Below are 21229 nucleotides of genomic sequence, written 5' to 3'. Positions count from 1 at the left end.
CTAGCTAGCTGAAGTAGAGGCAGAAACTCTTTTGTATGACTTCTGAAATCCTCAGTTCTGGCTTTTAAGGCCCCAAAGGATTGGATGTGGATTTGTTGAGTGTAGAGGCAATCACTCATAGAGACAATTAACCAACTGTAGATGCAAACCCTTTTGGAAATAACTTCACAATAACAATCAGAATAGCATTTGCTTGAACAAACAGCTGGACATCCATACCAAGCCAAGCTGACACATGAGATTAACCTCCACATAATGGAGGTTAATCCGTGACCCCTTTCCAAGACCGTGGTTAGCTGCTCTGTGGGTCATTTTTAGTTGCTGGTGCTTACATCTTTCATAATTTCAAAGAATTCGCAACATTTTTAGGCAATTATGGAAGATGTAAGCAGCAGCAACTAAAAATGATAGAAATTAATGCAGCCAGGGAAATAATGCTTGATACTTACAGTGTTTACTATTGTCCAGACATTGTTATAACTCCTTTATTCTTTAACAACAAATCTTTGGGATTGGTACTTTTACTACCTTTCTTTAATTAGTGAGAAAACTGATAATAGAAAAGTCAAGCAACTGGCTGGTGGGCACATCTTACCATTAATAAGTGTCAGAGCCAAGATTCAAGCTGGGGCACGTAGCCCTGCACCTGTGCTCTGAACCGGTACCCTCTCCTTCTCCTGATGTGCAGTCATCTGATGGGTGGAAAAGATAATAGGACACTAGAATCATCGAGATGGTGTTGACAACAGAAAAACCCAAATGTTTGGAAGTTTAGAAAAAACCCATAGGCATTGTAAACAAAAAATAATGTCAGGATGCTAACCAAATTTGCTTTTCTCAGTGCTGGGTCATTTCTATTCCAGTTTCAGAAATGTCCATTCACTACTTTTTATCACCACAAATGGTAGCTCTAAATAAAGGTTGCTTGACAAGCATGCCAGCCCTTGCCTTCTATAAATTCATTTTATGATGAAGCCACAAAGGAAAAGTTGCGTATCCTCATTGGGCCTCACAATTCAGTGGCAAGTTATAGGAAACACAGTTTTGTAACCAAACCAGTGAAATATTTTTACCACTGATCTTTATTTGTAAAGATTTACTTTATTTGTCTCTCCCCCACCCCTCTCCCACTGTGTGCTCTCCGTGTCAACTCTCTGTGTGCTTTTCTGTGCCCGTTTGCACCCTTGGTGGCACCGGGAAACTGCATCTCCTTTTTTGTTAAGTCATTTTGCTGCGTCAGCGCCACTCATGGGCAGGCTGAGATCTTTGTCACGCAGGGCGGCTCTCCCTGCAGGGCACACTCCCTGCATGTGGGGAACCCCCGCCCTGGGGGCGCCCCTGCATGGCAGGGCATGCCTTGCGCAGCAGCTGTGCGCATGGGCCAGCTCACCACACGGGTCAGGAGGACCCGGGGATAGAACCCTGGACCCTCCCATATTGGAATGCTGTAAAATTATAATGGACATTTTCTAAATTCATCTTATTCTCATCAAAGTATCCTCTAAATACGTGAATTTGCTAAATTTTAATTAACTATTTTAAATTCATAAAAGTAAATAATTTTCATTAAAGTGAATCTAACCTCCCATTGTTTAATAATTCATTCAAGAATTTAATTTGATTGCAAAAGCAAAAACTCCAATCAAATCACTGGAAGGTGATTCTCCCAAAAACTTAGACTTTCTGATTTCAGTTGTGTAACAAAACAAACCTACTATGCATCTGACACTGTTCTAGATGTTGGAAATATATCAGTGAATAATACAGTCCAGGTGTTTTACAGTTTATGTGCTAAAAGGAGAAACATGATAAAAATGAATGAAGTATATTCAAAAGTGACAAGTAAGAAATATAAAGCAGAGACAGGATTGATAGGGAGTGTTATGCAGTTTGGGAGGGGGTGGGTTGCAAATTTAAATCAGATAGAAAGTGCACCCACTCCTCTCATCATAAGTTACAGAAATTTGGTAAACTTCACTTTTTATAAAATTAAAGCCTGTATATGTCCTTTAAACATCACTAAGTTTTATTTGATGTTAAAATAATTAATCATTATGCTCGGTTTTCAAAACTAACTTGTATTATAAATATTATAGTATCTATAAAAGAACCTCACATCCTTATTTCATCAAACTGCCTGAGGTGGTCTAAGATCTTTTTCAAGAAGGCGAACACAAGTTTGTGCATGGAATGTTTCCATAGCTCCTAAAAAGTAAGAGATTAATCCACACCTGACAACAAATTGCACACAACAGAAGTCTAAATGTAGCAAAGGAAAATTTGCTCTTCATTTGGCATTTCCACAAGGGGACCTGAAAAAAAGTAAATGAAAGAATAAAATTGAGAGAGCAGAAAGAGGCTTGGGGTGCGATTAGAACGGTAGGCATGCATCTAATCTAGAAGGAAATATTAAAAATCCAATGGTTTGGGTGAGAAAATAGAAACTTAAAAATTTGTGGTCCTATTGCCCCACCACTGCCATCAGCAGCAAGTGGAACAGAGTAAATTCTCAAAGAATGTTTGCTGATGAATGTCGTCAAAAGTCTACTTCAATATAAAAATTCTGAGATGGGTAATACAAGAATGCTACCAATTCAATAAAGCAGTGATTTATTAGTGGCACATTATATAAGATAGGGATATGTGCTGGTGCTTTCCAAAATGACCAGGATATTCCTTTTATAAAACCGAGTTACTGGAAAGGCTCAGATTTGTCTTTTTCCCTCCATCCTTCTCATCCATTTATTTTCACCACTAATTTTTCTTTTTCCAATTTTAAATCCAAACCTTCATGAGCAAGTACTCTCATTTGGCACCATTTTATGGATTTCTTAAAAATGCATGGTCTGCCAAACAAGCATTATGCAAATGTAAAATGAATCATATAATTTTTTTCCCAATCGTTTTTGGAAATTTTAAGCTAACTCCACTGCATTTGGTGTTGGTGTCTGGCAATAATTCCCACAGCAGGTGCCCAAAAGAAGGCCTGGAAGACTTTCCTATTTACCCAATTCTGTGAAATGTAAAATCTCAGAGTGCCTAGATGAGGATCGTTTGGGTGGAGCATAACAACAAAACAGGAATATCACCACTGGCTCTCAATGCAGAAAGAAGGCAATGGTGTTCTAAAAAAACAGACACCCAGAGAACCCTATCACATCCTTTCTTTCTTGTATTACTTCCCTGTATTAGCAACCACTTATGCCAGAAATGATAGAATTTTAAAAAAAGAGAAAGGGAGGGCAATCTTCCCCTTTTCCTTTCATTCCTTCCTTCTATATCAATAAGCCGAACTTTGAGTTTGGGTAGATGTGTGTATACCAATAAATGAAATAAAAACAAGAGAGTTTGTTTTGTGCAGTGTTTCCACTGTTCTGGAACATGGATGAGCTATGAAATTACCAAATTGTAATTTTGGTATTTTTGCATACTAGCTAAATTTAAATTCACATTTAAAAGCAGCGTTTCACAATATAAAGAATGGTAAAGATACACGCTAGTAATTTAAAATTAAATTTTTTCCTGCTTAGGATGATATTAAATGGCAAATAAAAACATGACAAAATGAAACCACAGAAGAAAGGGAAAATGTTTATATTTAGTGCCTATTATTAATGGCAACTTTTCCCGCTTTTTGAAGAGGGGATCCCATATTTTCATTTTCTACTAGACCCTGAAAATTATATAGCTTGACTCTGGCATTAAATAGTATGAGTCAATATATATAAAAACACTTGGAATAATATCAGGGGTTTAGCAAGTGCTTTATGAGTGTTTGCTTTTACTATCATCATTATTATTTAAAGAAACACACATTCAATTTGTTTTAAAAGGACAAAAATCTTCTTTATGCTGCTTATAAAGATTTAGCTGCCACAAAATGTTAAAAGAGAGTTTAAACATGAACATTTCCTAGTTATCCGTATTTCTTGGTTATTTTAATATACTGACCTATCCCTTTTATGCAACTTGAAGCATTTGCCCATTTTCTAGGTATTGTGTATTTATTTTACCATTTGCTTCAGAAATTCTCATATCTGTCATTCAAGCAGTACTCATCTGTGCCTTTGTAACACAGAAATATTGGAAAGGCTCAAATATCTAACAACTGGAAATTCAATATGCTTAACAAATTGAGTACTAAAATAACTTATGACGACTCCTCTTTCCTCCAGGCATGCTAATACCCTCAAGCAAAAGTTTATTATGTTTTTCTGAATGTAGAAAGGTTCATTCACCCAAATGTCCTTTGATTGATGAATGGATGAATAATACAGAAGAATAGCACTCATCAATAAAAAGGAATGAATTACTGATACATGTCACAACATAAAGGGACCTTGAAAATATTATGCTGTGTTAAAGAAGCCAATCATAAAAGGCCGTGTCTTGTTTGATATGAAACATCCAGAACAGTCAAATGCATAGAGATAGAAAGCAGATTTGTAGGTGCTAAGGGTTGGGAGAAGAGGGAAACAGGGAATGACTGTTTAGTGAATACAGGTTTCTGCTGGGGTGATGAAAAACTCGTGGAATTCAACAGTTGCTGATTGTACAACATCGTAAATGTGCATAAAGCCACTGAATTGTGCACTTTATAATAGTTTAAAAGGTTATTTTTATTTCATATGTATTTTGCCATAAGGATATTCATTCTAGCATTGTTTGTAGTAACAAAAAGTGGGAAAATTATAACTCTTCAAGTAGGGAAATATTAAAAAAATAATAATGGCACAGGTAAACAATACGACACCATAAAAAACAATGAGGCAGTACACACACACATAAGCATGAAAGCAAAAGTCTCTAAGTAGACTGGTTAAGAAAGCATAAAAATATGTTTTAAATAGCATGATTCCATTTATGGAAATCAAGCTTAAATACATATGTACAAATAAAGCCTAAATACATGGGTACATACACACAAACAATACACAAATGGAAAGTGACCTGAAATTAGGTAGACCAAATTGCAATGAAATATGTTTACAGTATTGTCAAATTGTTCACAAAAGATTTTAGCAATTTACATTCACATTAATGGCTTATGAAAGTAACATTAGTGTAATTTGAAAAACAAAACAGTTTTGCAATGATAATACACAGTGCATTTAGGAGACAAAGATCTTTTTAAAAAAAATAACAGCTAGAAAAAGAAAGCTTGACAAAATTGGCTTTGGTTGAGATAAACAGAAGCCAGTTTCAGCTGGTGTTACCAAGATTCCTCCAGGTAGGCTATCTGCTAGCTTTCGTTGGTTGGTTTGTTTACCAAGAGCAGCCATGAGTTCTACAAAGTTGAGACATACTGCCCAATTCTCATTCCCTGGGAAATCTCATGTATGGGTTTGACCTCAACTATGCTTGGTCCAGACCTAATTTTTCTTCCGTTGCAGTACCTTAAATGTTTCCCCACCGCCTGCCCATTATTTGATAGAATAAAGGTCAAATCCTTTAGCCCAGTGTTTAAGGCTCTCCTCCAACAGCGTTCTCCTCCCACGTGACCAGGCTCGTTCCTCACCCACCCTTCTCCTTTGCTACTTAGTTGCAGCAAACGTGCGTTCTTTCTCACCTCTTGGTTTTATCCTCATTCTCCATCCGTTGGTAACGTCTTCCGCTTTCCTCTTGATTCTCATTTTGAAGCCACTGATTCTTCAAAGCTTCTTCTGGGCCCTGGTCAGAAGGGCACGGCTCTTCACGCCCTCCCGGGACATTCCAGGTAGACCTCGAGTGTGGTTGGCTTGTCTTCTGATACCAGAGATTGCAGGGTTTTTTTTGTGTTTTTTGTTTTGTTTTGTTTATTATTTTTAGTTTTTTTTAGGAGTTTAGCGGGACTGAACCCAGGACCTTGCACGTGGGAAGCAGGCACTCAACCACGGAACTAAATCTGAACCCTCAAATTACAGTTTTTGTTGGTATTTTTTGTTCCGTTTGCCCACCCCAAAAGAAACACTGAAAAGGTCTGAGTGCCAAAAGCATGTATAGAAAGAAGGTAATTAAGGTTCATCTTCATCATAGTAAATATTTTAAGCTAAAATTCTACATCACACAAATTAAAGACCCCTTGTTATTTACCTCCTGTCTGTCAGCCCCCAACCCACCCAGACTTCTAGCCTCTGTAAAGTTGAGGCTGGTCATGAGTCAACAGAAGATATTTTCTTGCCTTTGCCAATTGACTTTTAATTAGATTTCGCTAATAGAAGGCACCATTAGGAAATCCACAAAAGCAGGGAAGGAGCTGGGAGAAGGCAATGTTCTTTCCTTCTAAAGCTCTCTCTCTCCTTCTTCTAATAGACATCCTCCTGGTTGAGTGTGCCTCTGCTCCAAATAGGGTTGCCAGATGTAACAAACAAAATACAGTGCACTCAAGTAAACTTCAATTGAAGATAAACAATGAGTACTTTAAAAAAAAAAAAAATTTTGCTAGCCAGAAGCTCAAAATTAACTGGGTGTTCTGTATTTTACCTGGCAACCCGAATTATAATATAAGGTTTCAGCAAAATCTCAGCATTTGCTTTAATTATCTTCCCTTAGATAATTAACACTGCCCATTTCTGAGCCTTTGGGGATTCTTCTGTTTAAGTTATGTTGCTTTGGGGCACCCTCACTGACAGATTAGGATTCAGCCTTCTCCAATACATTAGGTTGTTCACCGCTTGTCCACAGATATTTCCAAGATATTGCTCCTGCTTTCTTACCTTTGATTATTCCTGTCCTTGTGGTTTTATGCTTTTAGAAAGTCAGTCATTTTAGTGATAATTTGAGAGTAGGCAAAAGTAGACATTTATGTTCAATCAACCACTTTTAAGGAAGTTTATATATTAATATGTTCCCATAACTGTTTTGTTTTTTGCTATCTATTGTGTCCATTTTCCCACATCTGCATATTCAAATCCACCCTATTTTTAAAGCAATTTTATTGAGATATATTCAGATATATGTTATAATAATTGATTATGGTGATCAATGCCCAACTCTGTGATTATACTAACAGCCATTAATTGTACACTTTAGATGGATTGTACGATATCTGAATATATCTCACTGGTTTTTTTTGCATGATAGCATGGCATTCCTTGTGACACAGTTTTCGTGCACCATTAATAAGTACTCAATTAATTTTTATTGAATGAATTATACATTGTTGACAGGGTTTGAGAGCTGAGAAATAAGGGTGGCAGATTTTCTCCGTGAGTACGCTTGGATGTGATACAGTGAAGTATGGTTGAGGGAATAACTAATTAGCTGGTTAGTAATATCTATCTTGAGTAGAAGTAACATTTACTGAAGGTAAAAGATTTACTTAAGCCCTATTAAGGGTTAAATTGATATTCTTCTAGACTTACATTAATAAATATTTTTATTGAGACCATACTACATATTCTGCAAATTTTTCCCTAATATTCTGTGGCTATCTTTGTCCATCAACATATATGTCTACTATATTCCTTTCAACAGAAGTATTTTATTCATACTGAAAAATATGTATTAACCAATCCTTTATTCATAGGCAAATGTTTTGTATACCAAAGACTGTAAATTGAGGAAGGTCTATCCTCTACTCAAGGTGCTATCCCATTTCAGGGAGGTGACAAAATTGAATTTCTTACATAGCCTTTGTAAAATTGTATTTCCTATGTTTTAGTAGTTATACAAATAAAATTATATATATAATATATATAATAGCTGTATCTGTTTCTGAGTTATCTCTACTGTTCTCTTATTATAAATTTTTTTAAAAATCAGTTTTATTTATACATATTAATAAAGCATAAATCCAAAGTGTATAATCAACAGTATTTGGAATAAACACATAGTTGTGCATTCATCACTTCAATCATTATTAGAGCATTTTCATTGTCCCAAATAATAATAAAAGACAAAAAACAGACAAACAAAAACTCATCACCTCTCAATTTCTCTATCCTTCTCCTGCCGTACGTAGCTGCTATTCTGTTTCCATGTCTCTAGTTTATCTGTGTTTATATTTTGTAAGAGCAGTCTTATATATGCAGTATTACCCATATTTGTATTTCACGTGAGGTTTCACTATATTATGCAGTACCATGTTACATTTTTTAGGTTTCCTTCTGGTAATATACATAACACCTAGACTTTCCTTTTCAACACGTGTCATACCCATATAATAGCGCTGCTAGTTAAAAACACAGTGATATGCTTTCACCGTTTTATTCACTTCCAAAGGTTTATAAACAACCGTTTTCCTGATTTAGTAAAAAAATTACTACTTTCCATTTTACACCCTGATTCTGTTTTCTGGCAGCCTATTGTATTAGTCAGAGTTCTCTAGGAAAACAGAATCAACAGGAGATATCTGTAAATAGTATGAAATTTTATAAAATTCCCTCATGTAACCGTGAGGATGCACAATTCCAAATTTCGCAGGCAAGCTGCAAACCAGGGGCTCCAATGAAGGTCCTTGATGAATTCCCAGGAGACATTGGCTGTCTGAATACGAGCTGGGAAATTCTCTCTGAATGTTGAAATCACATCCCCTTTTAAGGCATTCAAGTGATTGGATAAAAGGTCACTCATTGCTGACAGCAATCTCCTTGGTTGATTGTAGGTGTAATCAGTCATCTGTGCAATGAACTTACTGATGACTAAAGTCCAAAAATGCCCTTGTATTACAATTAGTTGACACATTAGCCTAACCATCACACCTGCATTCTAATTATTAACTCCATGAGTTTACACAATATATTTAGTTCATAATAGCACAATCATATGGTGTTTGTCCGTTTGTGTCTGGTTTACCTCACTGAACATAATGTCCACCAGGTTCATCCATGTTGTCATATATTTAATGACTTCATTTGTTCTTACAACACAATATTCCATTGTGTGTTTACACCGCAATTCATTGGTTGATGGACACCTGGGTTGTTTTCCTTCTTTGGCAATTGCCAATAGTGCCGCTATGAACATTGGTGTGCAGATATCTGCTCGTGTCATTGCTCTCAGTTCTTCTGGGCATATACCTAGTAATGAAATTTGCTGGGTCTTATGGCAAGTCTATATTCAACTACCTTAGGAACTTTCAGACAGTCCTCCACAGTGGCTGTACTATTCTCCATTCCCAACAACAATGATTAAGTATTCCTATCTCTCCACATCTTCTCCAACAATTGTAGTTTGCTGACATTTTAATAGTGGCCATTCCAATAGGTGTGAAATGATATCTCATGGTAGCTGTTGTTGTTGTTTGGCTTTTCTCTCTCTCTTTTTTTTTTAAGGTACCAGGGCCAGGGATTGAATCCAGGACCTTGTATGTGGGAAGCCGGCACTCAGCCTCTGAGCCACATCTGCTCCCCTGAGTTGTTTTTTTTTTTCATTAGTTTGCTTGTTTGCTTTTTTTGTCTTGTTTTTTAGGAGTCACTGTTGACTGAACCTGGAATCTCCCATGGGAAGCAGGCACTCAACCCCTTGAGCCACATCTGCTTCCTCTCATTGTGGTTTTGATTTGCATTTCCCTAATCGCTAGTGAAGTTGAACACTTTTTCATGTGTTTTTTCACCATTTGTATTTCTTCTTTGGTCAGTTCTCTATTCAAGTCTTGTGTCCATTATTTAATTGGGTAGTGTGATGGTTAGGCTAATGTGTCAGCTCAGCCAGGTAATAGTGCCCAGTTCTTTGGTCAAGCAAGCACTGGGCTAATTGTAATACAAGGGCATTTATGGACTTTAGTCACCATTGACTCTGCTGCAGTGGTAAACCATAGATAGCTGATTACAATTACATCAATCAAGGAGATTGCCATCAGCAGTGAGTGATGCTTTATCCAATCAATCGAATGCCTTAAAAGGGGACGTGATTCCAGCATTGAGTGAGAAATTCTCACCTCTTCTTTGGATAGTCAACATCTCCCAGAACTTATCAAGGACCTTCACTGGACTTTCATTGGAGCCCCTGGTTGCAGCTGCCTGCGGAACCAAGACTTGTGCATCCCCATGGTCGCGTGTGAGACTCTGATAAAATCTCTACTTTAGACAGGTATCTCTTGTTGATTCTGTTTCCCTAGAGAACCCTGGCTAATAAAGGTAGTTTGTCTTTTTATTGTTGAGTTTTATGATCTTTTTCTATATCATGGATATTAGACCCTTATCAAATCATATTTTCTCCCATTGAGCTGGCTGCTTTTACACCCTTTTGACAAAGTCCTTTGAGGTGCAAAAGTGTTTAACTTTGAGGAGGTCCTATTTATCTATTTTATATTTTGTTGCTTGTGCTTTGGGTGTCAGGTTTAAGAAACTTCCACCTACTACAGGAACTTGAAGATGCTTCCTACATTTTCTTCTGGGAGTTTTACGGTTGTTGCTTTTATATTTAGGTCCTTGATCCATTTTGAGTTAATTTTTATATAAGGTGTGAGATAGGTGTCTTCTCTCTTTCTTTTGGATATGGTTATCCAATTCTCCCAGCACCATTTGTTGAATAGACTGTTCTGGCCCAGCAGGGAAAGCTTGACCACCTTGTCAAATATCACTTGACTGTAGATCTTAGGGTCTATTTCTGAGGCCTGGATTGGTTTCCGTTGGTATTGTGTCTGTCTTAATGCCAGTATCACATTGCTTTTAGCACTGTAGCTTAAAAAATTACAGTCTTGAGAAACGGACTTTGGCCCAGTGGTTAGGGCATCCGTCTACCATATGGGAGGTCCGTGGTTCAAACCCCGGGCCTCCTTGACCCGCGTGGAGCTGGCCCATGCGCAGTGCTGATGCACGCAAGGAGTGCCCTGCTACACAGGGGTGTCCCCCGCGTAGGGGAGCCCCACGCGCAAGGAGTGCACCCATAAGGAGAGCCGCCCAGCGCGAAAGAGGGAGCAGCCTGCTGAGGAATGGCGCCGCCCACACTTCCCTGGCCGCTGATGACAACAAAAGTGGACAAAGAAACAAGACGCAGCAAAAAGACACAGAAAACAGACAACCGGGGGAGGGGAGGGGAATTAAATAAATAAAAAATAAATCTTTAAAAAAAAAAAATTACAGTCTTCTTTTTTAAGATCTTTTTGGCTGCTTGGGGCCCTTACCATTCCAAATAAATTTGATAATTTGTTTTTCCACTTCTGCAAAAAAGGTTATTGGAATCTTCATTGGGATTGCATTGAATCTACAAATCAGTTTGGGTAGAATTGACATCTGAACAATGTTTAGTCTTTCAATCCATGAACACAGAATGCCCTTCCATTTATTAAAGTCTTCTTCAGCTCTTTCAGCAACGTTTTATAGTTTTCTGAATACATGTCCTTTATGTCCTAGGATAAGTTTATGCCTAAATATTTGATTGCTTTAGTTGCTGATATAAATGAAATTATTTTCTGATTTCCTCCTCAGATTGCACACCAGTAGTGTATAGAAACGATATTGATTTTTGTCTATTAATCTTGTATCCCATCACTTTGTGAACTTGTATATTAGTTCTAGCAGTTTTGTTTTGGAATTCTCAGGAGATTCTAGATATAGGATCATATCATCAGCGAATAGTGAAAATTTTACTTCTTCCTGTCCTATTTGGATGCCTTTATTTCTTGATCTAGCCTAATTGCTCTAGCTAGAACCTCTAGCACAATATTGAATAACAGTGGTGACAGTGAGCATCCCTGTTTTGCTCCTGATCTCAGCAGGAAAGCTTTCATTATTTCATCACTGAGTACAATGCTAGCTATAGGTTTTGTTTTTTTTTTAATTTATTGAGCTATATCATTAATACATAAACATACATGAACAGTAAATGTATAATAGTTGTGAACTTACCAAAAAACATATAACATCAAACAAATATATATAACATCTCACCCTAACACCAATAACTTGCATTATTTTTAAACCTTTTTAACTAATGATTAAAGAGCATTGTCAAAATAATACTACTAAGCAAAGTATTTTTCCCTAACCAATCCAATTATTATTGTCTTTATATCATTTATATATGAACATACATAAACAATTAAGTGTATAGTAAAAGTTGTAGGTTTTTCATATATGCATTGTACAATACTATGCATTGTACCATAGTGAGAAAGCTCCCTTCTGTTTCTATCTTTTTAGCAAGAAAGGGTGCTGTATTTTGTCAAATGCCTTTTCTGCATCAATTGAGAGGATCACGTGATTATTCTTCTTCAATTTATCACTGTGCTTTATTACACTAATTGGTTTTCTTGGGTTGATGCATCCTTACATACCTGAGATAAAAAACTCTTGATCATGGTGTATAATTCTTTTAATGTGCTTTTGGATTCTGTTTGCAAGTATTTTGTTGAAGTTTTTGCGTCTATATTCATTAGAGATATTGGTCTGTAATTTTATTTTTTTAATAGTATTTTTATTTGGTTTTGGTGTTAGGCTAATGGTAGCTTCATAGAATGAGTTTCATAGCATTTTTTCCTGTTCAATTTTTTTGTAAGAGCTTGAGCAAGATTGGTATTAGACAACTTTGAATGATTGGTAAAATTCACTTGTAAAGCCATCTGATCCCAGGCTTTTCATCTTTGGGAGGTTTTTGATGACAGTTTCAGTCTCTTCACTTGTGTTGGTTTGTTGAAGTCTTCTATTTCTTCTAGGGTCAGTGTAGGTGGTTTGTGTGTTTCTAGAAATTTGTCAATCTCCTCTACATTGTTTACTTTTTTGGCATACAGTTGTTCATAGTATTCTCTTACAATCTCTCATTTCTGTGGGGTCAGTGATAATTTCCTCTCATTTCTGATTTTATTTGTGTCTTCTCTATTTTTTTCTTTGTCAGTCTAGCTACTGGTTTGTCAATTTAGTTGATCTTCTCAGAGAACCAAATTTAAAAGGTTTTTTTGATTCTTTCCATTGTTTTTTTTTTTTTTTTTTTTTTCTTGATTTCATCTATTTGTGCTCTGATCTGTACTATTTCTTTCCTTTGGTTGCTTTGGGAGTAGTTTGCTGTTCATTTTCTAGTTCCTCCAGGTGTGCAGCTAGATCTTCAATTTTAGTTCTTCTTTTTTAACATAAGCATTGAGGGCTATAAATTTCCTTCTCAGCATTGCATTTGCAGTATTCTCAAGATATTTGCTGAATTCTCTTGCAATTTCTTCTTTGACTGACTGATTATAAGAGTTTTATCTCTAAATATTTATGAAACTTCCCTTTTTCCCTTGATTATTGATTTCCAGCTTCATTCCATTATGATCGGAGGAAGTGTTTGTATAATTTCAGTCTTTTTATATTTATTGATCAGTTATCCTGTGATCCAACATATGGTCTGTCTTGGAGAAGGATTCATGAACACTTGAAAAGAAAGTATGTCCTTCTCTTTTGGGGTGTGATGCTCAATAGATGTCTGTTGGATCTAGTTCATTTATTATATTATTCAAAATCTCTGTTTCTTTATTTATCCTCTGCCCAGATATTCGATCCAATACTGAGACTGGTCTATTGAAATCTCCAACTATTACTGTAGAGACATCTATTTCTCCCTTCGGTTTTGTCAGTGTGTGCCTCATGTATCTTGGGGCACTCAGGTTAGGTGCATAAATATTTAGTATAGTTATTTCTTCTTGGTGAATTGCCCCTGTTATTAATATATAATTATCTTCTTCATCCCTTATAACAGTTTTGTATTTGAAATCTATTTTGTCTTATATTAGTATTGCTATTCCAGTTCTTTTTTGGTTACTATTTGCATGGAATACTTTTTCTAACCTTTCACTTTTAACCTGGTTGTGTCACTATGTCTGAGATGAGTCTCTAGTAGACAGCATATAGGTGGCTCATAATTTTTTAACTATTCTATCTGTCTGTGTCTTTTGATTAGGGAGTTCGAGTCATTAATATTCAATGTTATTACTGTAAAGGCATTACTTACTTTGTCCATTTTGTCCTTTGACTTTCCATTGTCATATTTTACTAATGTTTGTATTCTTACCCTTCAGTTTATCCTTTCTAACGTTCTTCATTTCTACACTCTTCTCCAAGTCTCTTGCCTTTGTTTTTCCCTTTCAGGCTGCAGCACTCCCTTTAGTATTTCTTGTAATTCTCGTCTTTTAGTAGCATATTCTATCCTCATTTCTGAAAGACAGTTTTTCTGGATACAGAATTCTTGGCTGGCAATTTTTCTCTTTCAGTACTTTGAATACATCATACCACTTTTTTTCCCACCTCTTGGTTTCTGATCAGAGGTCAGCATTTAATCTTATTGATGTTCTCTGGTTTGTGATGCTTTGCTTTTCTCTTGCTGCTTTCTTTATCTCTGATAGCTGTCATTCTGAATAGTAGGTGTTTTGGGGTAGGTCTATTCAGAATTATCTGTTTTGGGTGCATTATCTTTCTTAGATACTGATGTTTATGTCCTTCGTAAGGGTTGGGAAGTTTTTGGTCATTATTTCCTCAAATATTCTTATTGCCCCTTTTCCATTCTCTTCTCCTTCTGTGACACTGACAATACAAATGTTTGTGCTTTTCACATTGTCATTCAATTCTCCAGGACCCTGTCCATTTTTTCCCATTATTTTTTCTTTCTGTTTTCCTATCTTTTACAGTTCAGATGTTCTGACCTCAAAACTGCTAATTCCATCTTCAAGCAATTCAAATCTGCTTTTATGTGCCTCTGATGTGTTTTTAATCTCTTCCATCATTTGTTGCATTCCCATAAGATCTGTTAATTTCTTTTGTAGGCTTTCAAATTATTCTTTATTCTCATCCAGTATATTCTTCATATCCTTTGTTTTTTCAGTCATATTTTCCTTGAATTCTTTGAATTGATTTAGGAAAGTTGTTTGATTATCAGTAATTAGTTGTTTTAAATCCTGTTTCTCTTCAGAATATTTAGTTTGTTCCTTTGTCTGGGTCAGCTCTTCCTCTTTCCCAGTATGGCTTGTAATTTTTTGCTGATGTCTAGGCATCTGAATATGTTGGTGAAGTTATCTGATGGTCAATTTCTCTCTCTTCCAAGTGTTTTCTTTGTTCCTAGAGCTCTTCTTTGATTTTTGGTTCAACTTGTTCTAAGTCTTTAAAATTGCCAGATTGAATTATTAAACTCAGGCCAGGGACTCCCAGGAACTGTGGCTAAAGAGAGACACAAAAGCAGTTTTTCTCTAGGCAGCAAATGGTGCTCATCAGTGCATCTTTGCCTGGAGGTGTTTCTTTCAAACTCTGCTTTCCAGTGTTTCTGGTCTGGCCACAGCAGAAATTCAAAGTGGGCTCTGCTTGCCAAATTCACTGAAGAGATCCCTCCAACTCAGCCTCCCTCTCCCCTTTTAACAAATGACAAGGAGGAAGGAGTCTGCTGCCCTCTCAGTCAGCTGCAGTGAGCCAGGGGTTTTATCCAGGTTTAATGTCTTGAGGGTGGGAGATAGAAACCTTCCTGACTTCCGTGGGGGTTTGGTAACTCATGTTTATTCTTTTGAGTTCTTTGTCACTCTGTTCCTTGCCCTCTTGGGACTTGTACAGCACTCTCCTGGTCTGCTGACCCCCAAAGCATGTCCTCGGAAAGTTTTTGGCCCTTTGTCCTTTGTGTGTGTGTGTGTGGGGGGGGCGGGCGGGGAGATTTGAGTGCTGCCTGGCTACTCTGATGCCATCTTCCTGGAACCCCTAGGTCCAAATTTTTAGTCCTGCAATAATAAACTCTCATATAGGTATATGTTTTTTACACCTGGCATAATTTAAGGTAACACTCTCACCTCTCATGGTTTTGCTTTTTCATTAATTTCTTAAACATTTCAATAACTTCTCTCTATCACCTAAACTTTATTATCAATTTGCAAATTTCCTTAAACAAATCTCACTAAAAGTATGATTGGAATTGCATTGAATTTGCATATTATTTTTTCAGAAAAGTACATTTAAAAACTGTCTTTTCTTCCATACATGATGTGTTTTTCCATCAAGACTTCCTAAATATCTTCAAAAGAGTTTTATCATTTTGTTGTTCTTTTATGTAGAACTTCCAAATTTCCTGTGCAAGTTGTTCTTAATTATTTTGTTTTTTTTTCACATGGTGAAGGTGGTTATGTTGTATACAATATAAAACTGTTCATAGCTGTTATCAAGGAAAACTATTAATTTCCATGAACTGTATTTACCTTGTATGGAGTCATCTTCCGAGGCACTTTCATTAGTTTTAACAGTTTTTCTCTTGCTTGATTTTATGTGACTTATCTATACATCACTATAATTTGATTTTTCTTATTTCTTATTATTTTCTTATTCTGTTAGTTCTAACTCCTAGACCATGTTGATTATAAAAAATGAGTGCAGACATCCTTTTACTTATCCTGACTTTACTCCTGTGACTTTATGTTTCACTGTGAAGAGTGGTTTAGTTTTTCTTCCTCATTATTAGGAAGTTACTGGTGTGCCTTCATACCTTTTCTCAGATTTTTGGCCTCAAATTTTTCTTGAATTTTGTCAAATGATTTTTCTGCATGTATTAGTATGATGGTTTTGCTTACCTGAATTATTTACCATAAAATATTTTCTTACATTTAACCACTCTTGCATGACTGAAAATAATTCCACAAGGCCAATGCCTTATTTTTTTTCCTATTTCTTATTAGCCAGGTAACCCTGAACTGAAGTTTTTACATCTTTCTTCCTTTACATACAGCCCTCAAGGCTTCACTGACATAATGTGATCTTCTGGTCTTAAACTCTAGGTATGACTACAGAGAATATCCGCCACTGCTCAGCTCACAGAGGGCTAAGAGGCCTGTTTTGCAGTGAGGGATGGTGGCACCATGAGTGCTTTCCCGGTCCAGTCCTTGTTACTGATAGGGATCTGTCGCTCAAAATCTGTGCGTGATATATGCTGTCTTGTTAAAGTTATTTGTCCAAGTTACCAGAACCAATTTGAGCATGTCAGCGGGTATACACTCTCTCTACACACACACACACATACATACATACATACATACATACACACACACACAGATGTATGTATATATGTATCCTCCACCAAGAATGCAAAGAGAATCGGGATTCACCAAGGTTTGCTCCTTGCTCTCAGGTGCTCAAAAAAATTTTGTTTTCTGCCATCCACCTCTTGGCACCCAGGGTGTGGAATGAGGGAATAGTTCTTCCCAAGTTCACAGAAGCCAGGGCCAATACTCCTTTCAGTCTTATTATGTTGCATAGGAAGATTTGGGGTGGTGGTGATACAAAAGGTCAGTTTTGCCAGGAGGTGGCTGATCCCAACTGCTGGTGTTCCCTTGAATGGTGTTTGCTATTCCTTTGTCCTCAGCTTTAGACTTCAAGCTCATTTCCCAGAGATACAAAAACCTAGACTTCCTGTCACCCAAGAAACTGAATTATTAAAACAGAAGGGTACTTGTGGCACCTGGTGTGGAGTCAGAGGTTGTGACTTTGGAAACAAATTTTTTAAAATGCATGCTGGGATCATCTCTCTTTTTTTTTTTTAGAAAAAATGTGATGGTGTATCTTTTTTTTTCTGTGCGTGTATGTAAAACTCTTAAGCAAGGTAGTTTAATTCTCTAAGGTAGTGTAATCCAGGCTCTAGTATAAACTTAAAAATTGCAAATTCTAGGGCTCTACCCTCAAAGTTTCTAATTCAGTGAACCCAGGAATCTGGTATTTTGAAAAGAATTTCAAGTAATTCTAATGCATTGTTCCTTAGAAAACTTCTAAAGAGCTTTGTTCTGAGTCAGTACTAGAGGCAGTTGTTGTTGCTGTTATTGTGGAAGCAGCACCCTTGCACGGTAGCACCAGTCAGGCTGTTTTGTGAGGACACTGTACATGGGAGGAATAACGGATTAATGGGACTCATTTGATGAGGTTGGGTTAATTTAGGGATTATAGAGATATATAAAATTAGGAGGTTAGGGAACTTCCCCAGTGTGAATCCTACATTCCATATTTAGGTCTTAATTACTTAGCTGTATCTTATAAAATCATAAAGTTATATATTATAAATAGAGCAATTACCATTACCAATTTGCATTACAACCTCCAGACTTTTTTCCCCCCTAGCATTAAACACATATATTTATATTGGAGGATTATACTATCTAGTCTGTTCTGAAACTTCATTTTCTAACTTATCACTATATTGTGGCACCTTTTCAAGTCAGCATATGGAGATCTACCCCCCACATTTTGGGGAGGGACACATAGTAAACTTTTCTTTATCTTAATAAGTTAGTAAAGTAGCTTTCCTTATCACAGAACATTATAAATTCCCTTATAGAATGGGATGTTTCTGGATTAGCTATCTATGTTTATTCTATGATGCATATCAATTGTTAACATCTTGATGTATTCTCTTCCAGATCATTCGTCATTCTATATACACATTATAAAATTTCTAGAAAAGGTGATTACACCGTACAAAAAAAATTCCAAACAACTGCAAAGTGTAATTTTAATTGCAAATTATTTAAGCAGTCCTTAAATTGCTGGTTATATAGATTGTTCCTAATGATCTCCAGAGTTGGGTATTCAGATTGCTCCAACTTTTCCAAACTAACTAATTGTGAAAAGAAGGAATAATTGGCTAAAAGTGAGTTAAATTTTGATTTTTAATTGTTAGAGTAAAACACTTAAGTATTTCTGAAAAGAACTTGGAGTGTGTAGGAAGTGCCCCTCCCGCGGTGGTCCACCAAGCCTGAATCCTCAGCCAACTCCACCCCCTGGTGGTTTGAACTTTGAGCCTCCTGTAGTCCTGATGAAAAATTTCTTTTCCCTCAAGTTCATGAAAGTAGGAACTTCAGGAATTGAAGATTTATGCAATTTGAGACCGGTCAGCTTTGTGCAGAGTTCAGAGTCCTAAGGAGCAGAGATTAAATTTGCTTCCAGAGGAAAGACAGAGACAAGCAAATTAAAGCAAAATTTAGAAAAACAACTGGATAGACTAATGCAGCAATTACAAGATCTGGAGCAATGCAGAGAGGAACTTGATACACAGGTATATGAAGAAATCAAAAAAGAAACTCTGGAGCAGCTAAGTGAATTTAATGATTCATTGAAAAAAATTATGTCTGGAAATAGGACTTTGGTGAATGAACTAAGTGGAATGCACCTGGCTATTCAGGCAGCTATCAGCCAGGCCTTTAAAACTCCAGAGGTAATCAGATTATTTGCAAAGAAACAACCTGGTCAGCTTCAGACAAGTTTAGCAGAGATGGATAGAGATCTGATGGTAGGAAAGCTGGAAAGAGACCTATACACACAACAGAAAGTGGAAATACTAACAGCTCTCAGGAAACTTGGAGAGAAGCTGACTGCAGATGATGAGGCCTTCTTGTCAGCAAATGCAGGTGCTATCCTCAGCCAATCTGAGAAAGTCTCTCTACAAACCTTGGCTCTGGAGACAAAGTCCTTGCTTTGGCAAGGTTTGAGATTGAAAAAACAAAAAATGACATGGTGTGGAATTTATGGGCGTTGGTCACATTTTGTTGTAAATCGTGTTTTTCTTCTGTAATTTTGAGTCATTGCAAAGAAATCAAGAGATTCTCATAATGCATTAATAACTTAACAGAAGGTGACATAAAAGCATAATGGTGGCTTTGGTTTATTCCTTCATCATTGTGCTTTGTAAAGGGCTACCTGTTTGAGTGATCCTGGTCTTGTTGGTTTGGTGGGATTCACAGGACCTTATTCATTATGATTTGCCTGTTTTAACCTGTTTAAGAGAAAGAAAAGAAAATGGAATTGCTGCCTGTTTTTTTTAAGGTGCTGTGCATGTTGCCTACTTCTTTCATACTGATAGAGAATGAAAAGATGTGAACTAATGATACTTTTCTGCTCATTATTTGTCTCTACTCATAATGAATAGTGTAGCAACATCAATAGACCTCATATGTGTTTGTAGAATTTTAGAGTTCTAAATGACCTTAGAAATCATTTTTATTTTACAGACAAGGAATCTGAGGCTCAGAAAGAACAAGTGACTTGCTTAGAGTCACGTTAGAGACAGAGTGGAAGACTAAGGTATCTTGACTCCCACTTTGGTTGACTCTCTTAGTTTGTCAGGGCTGCTATGACAAATACCAGAAAACTGGTTGGCTTAAACAACAGGAATTTATTGTCTCACAGTTTTGGAGACCAGAACTCCAAAGTCAAGATATTGGCCTTCTCCGAAGTGCATAGGCTTGCTGGCAACTAGGCCTGCCTCTATCACATGGCAGTCTGTCTATTTCAGTCTCCTCCTGTGACTTCTGCTCATTCTACTCAGTTGTCAGTGTCTGTTTAGATTTCTTCTCCTTATAAGGACCCCAGTCATATGGATTAAGGCCCACCCTGATTCAATTTGACATCAGCTAATAGGATCTTCAAAGATCCTGTTCACAGATGAGTCCATACCCTAGGACAGGGGTTAGGACTTGAAGATCCCATTTACAGATGAGTTCATACCTACAGGACTTGCACACGTCTTTGTGGGGGACATAATTCAATCTTCCACAGTGCCCATTGAGTTTTATTTCTTTATTCTGGACTGTTTTAAAAAAAAATTAACACATGTTTGTGCAAGTCAGTATTTATGAAAAGTTTATATCCCAAAAAAAAGTTGACTCACACTAGGGCCATTCCCTACCCTGCATGCTGTCTGTATGAATGTTGTATAACAATGGGGGCCCTGTGGAGAGTCTCCTGAAGTAACTTAACCTCCTGCGTTGTCTCACCAGGGAAGCAATAGGAAATGGCAGCTAGACACCCTCTCTGTGTGTGAATTCCTGCTGAAACCCAGAGGAAGGTGACCGTAAGCTATTGTTTACTCTTCAGTTTTTGGAGAAACACAAAATAAGTTGTGAGGCAAAGCAAGATTCTCTCCTTAATGTTTATGTCTATGTCTATACTCAGATGTGCAGACACAAACATGCATGTTGCCTACTTCTTTCATTCTTACCACTTGATATTGTTTCATGTGTATCTAAATATTCTTTTTCTTTGCGCTTTACACAAATTAAAAACATTTTTAAAGCTTCTTTTATATTGTGAACTCTATTAGGTGCTCTGCCAACTGGACAAATAAGGGGAACTTGGTCTCGATTAATGCCCTATTTGGAAGTTTTAATGGGTAATTTTTTATATTTTGGTTTATGACACTCAAAAAACTTATTCAAATTGTGAAAACCAAGAAAAAGCAAATTATCTGTTAATCTAGGGCTTTATGGTCGATTGTCATTTTTCTGTGTATATGATTTCTTAAAAATTGAGGTGAAATTTACATGACATAAAACTCATCCTTTAAAATTTTTACAATTCAGTGGCATTTAATACATCACAGTGTTGTGCAA

General features: G+C 36.7%; 1 pseudogene; it reads left to right on the top strand.

The window, feature by feature from the left end:
- LOC101441920 (protein LZIC pseudogene) overlaps positions 1–19413 on the top strand; it is a 62304-nt pseudogene extending 42891 nt beyond the window's left edge.
- Positions 19414–21229: the final 1816 nt, after the last annotated feature.

The sequence above is a fragment of the Dasypus novemcinctus genome, chromosome 1, assembly GCF_030445035.2.
Source record: "Dasypus novemcinctus isolate mDasNov1 chromosome 1, mDasNov1.1.hap2, whole genome shotgun sequence".
Classification (NCBI taxonomy): domain Eukaryota; kingdom Metazoa; phylum Chordata; class Mammalia; order Cingulata; family Dasypodidae; genus Dasypus; species Dasypus novemcinctus.
Note: the sequence above shows the minus strand (reverse complement) of the source record. Positions and strands in the feature narration are given on the sequence as shown.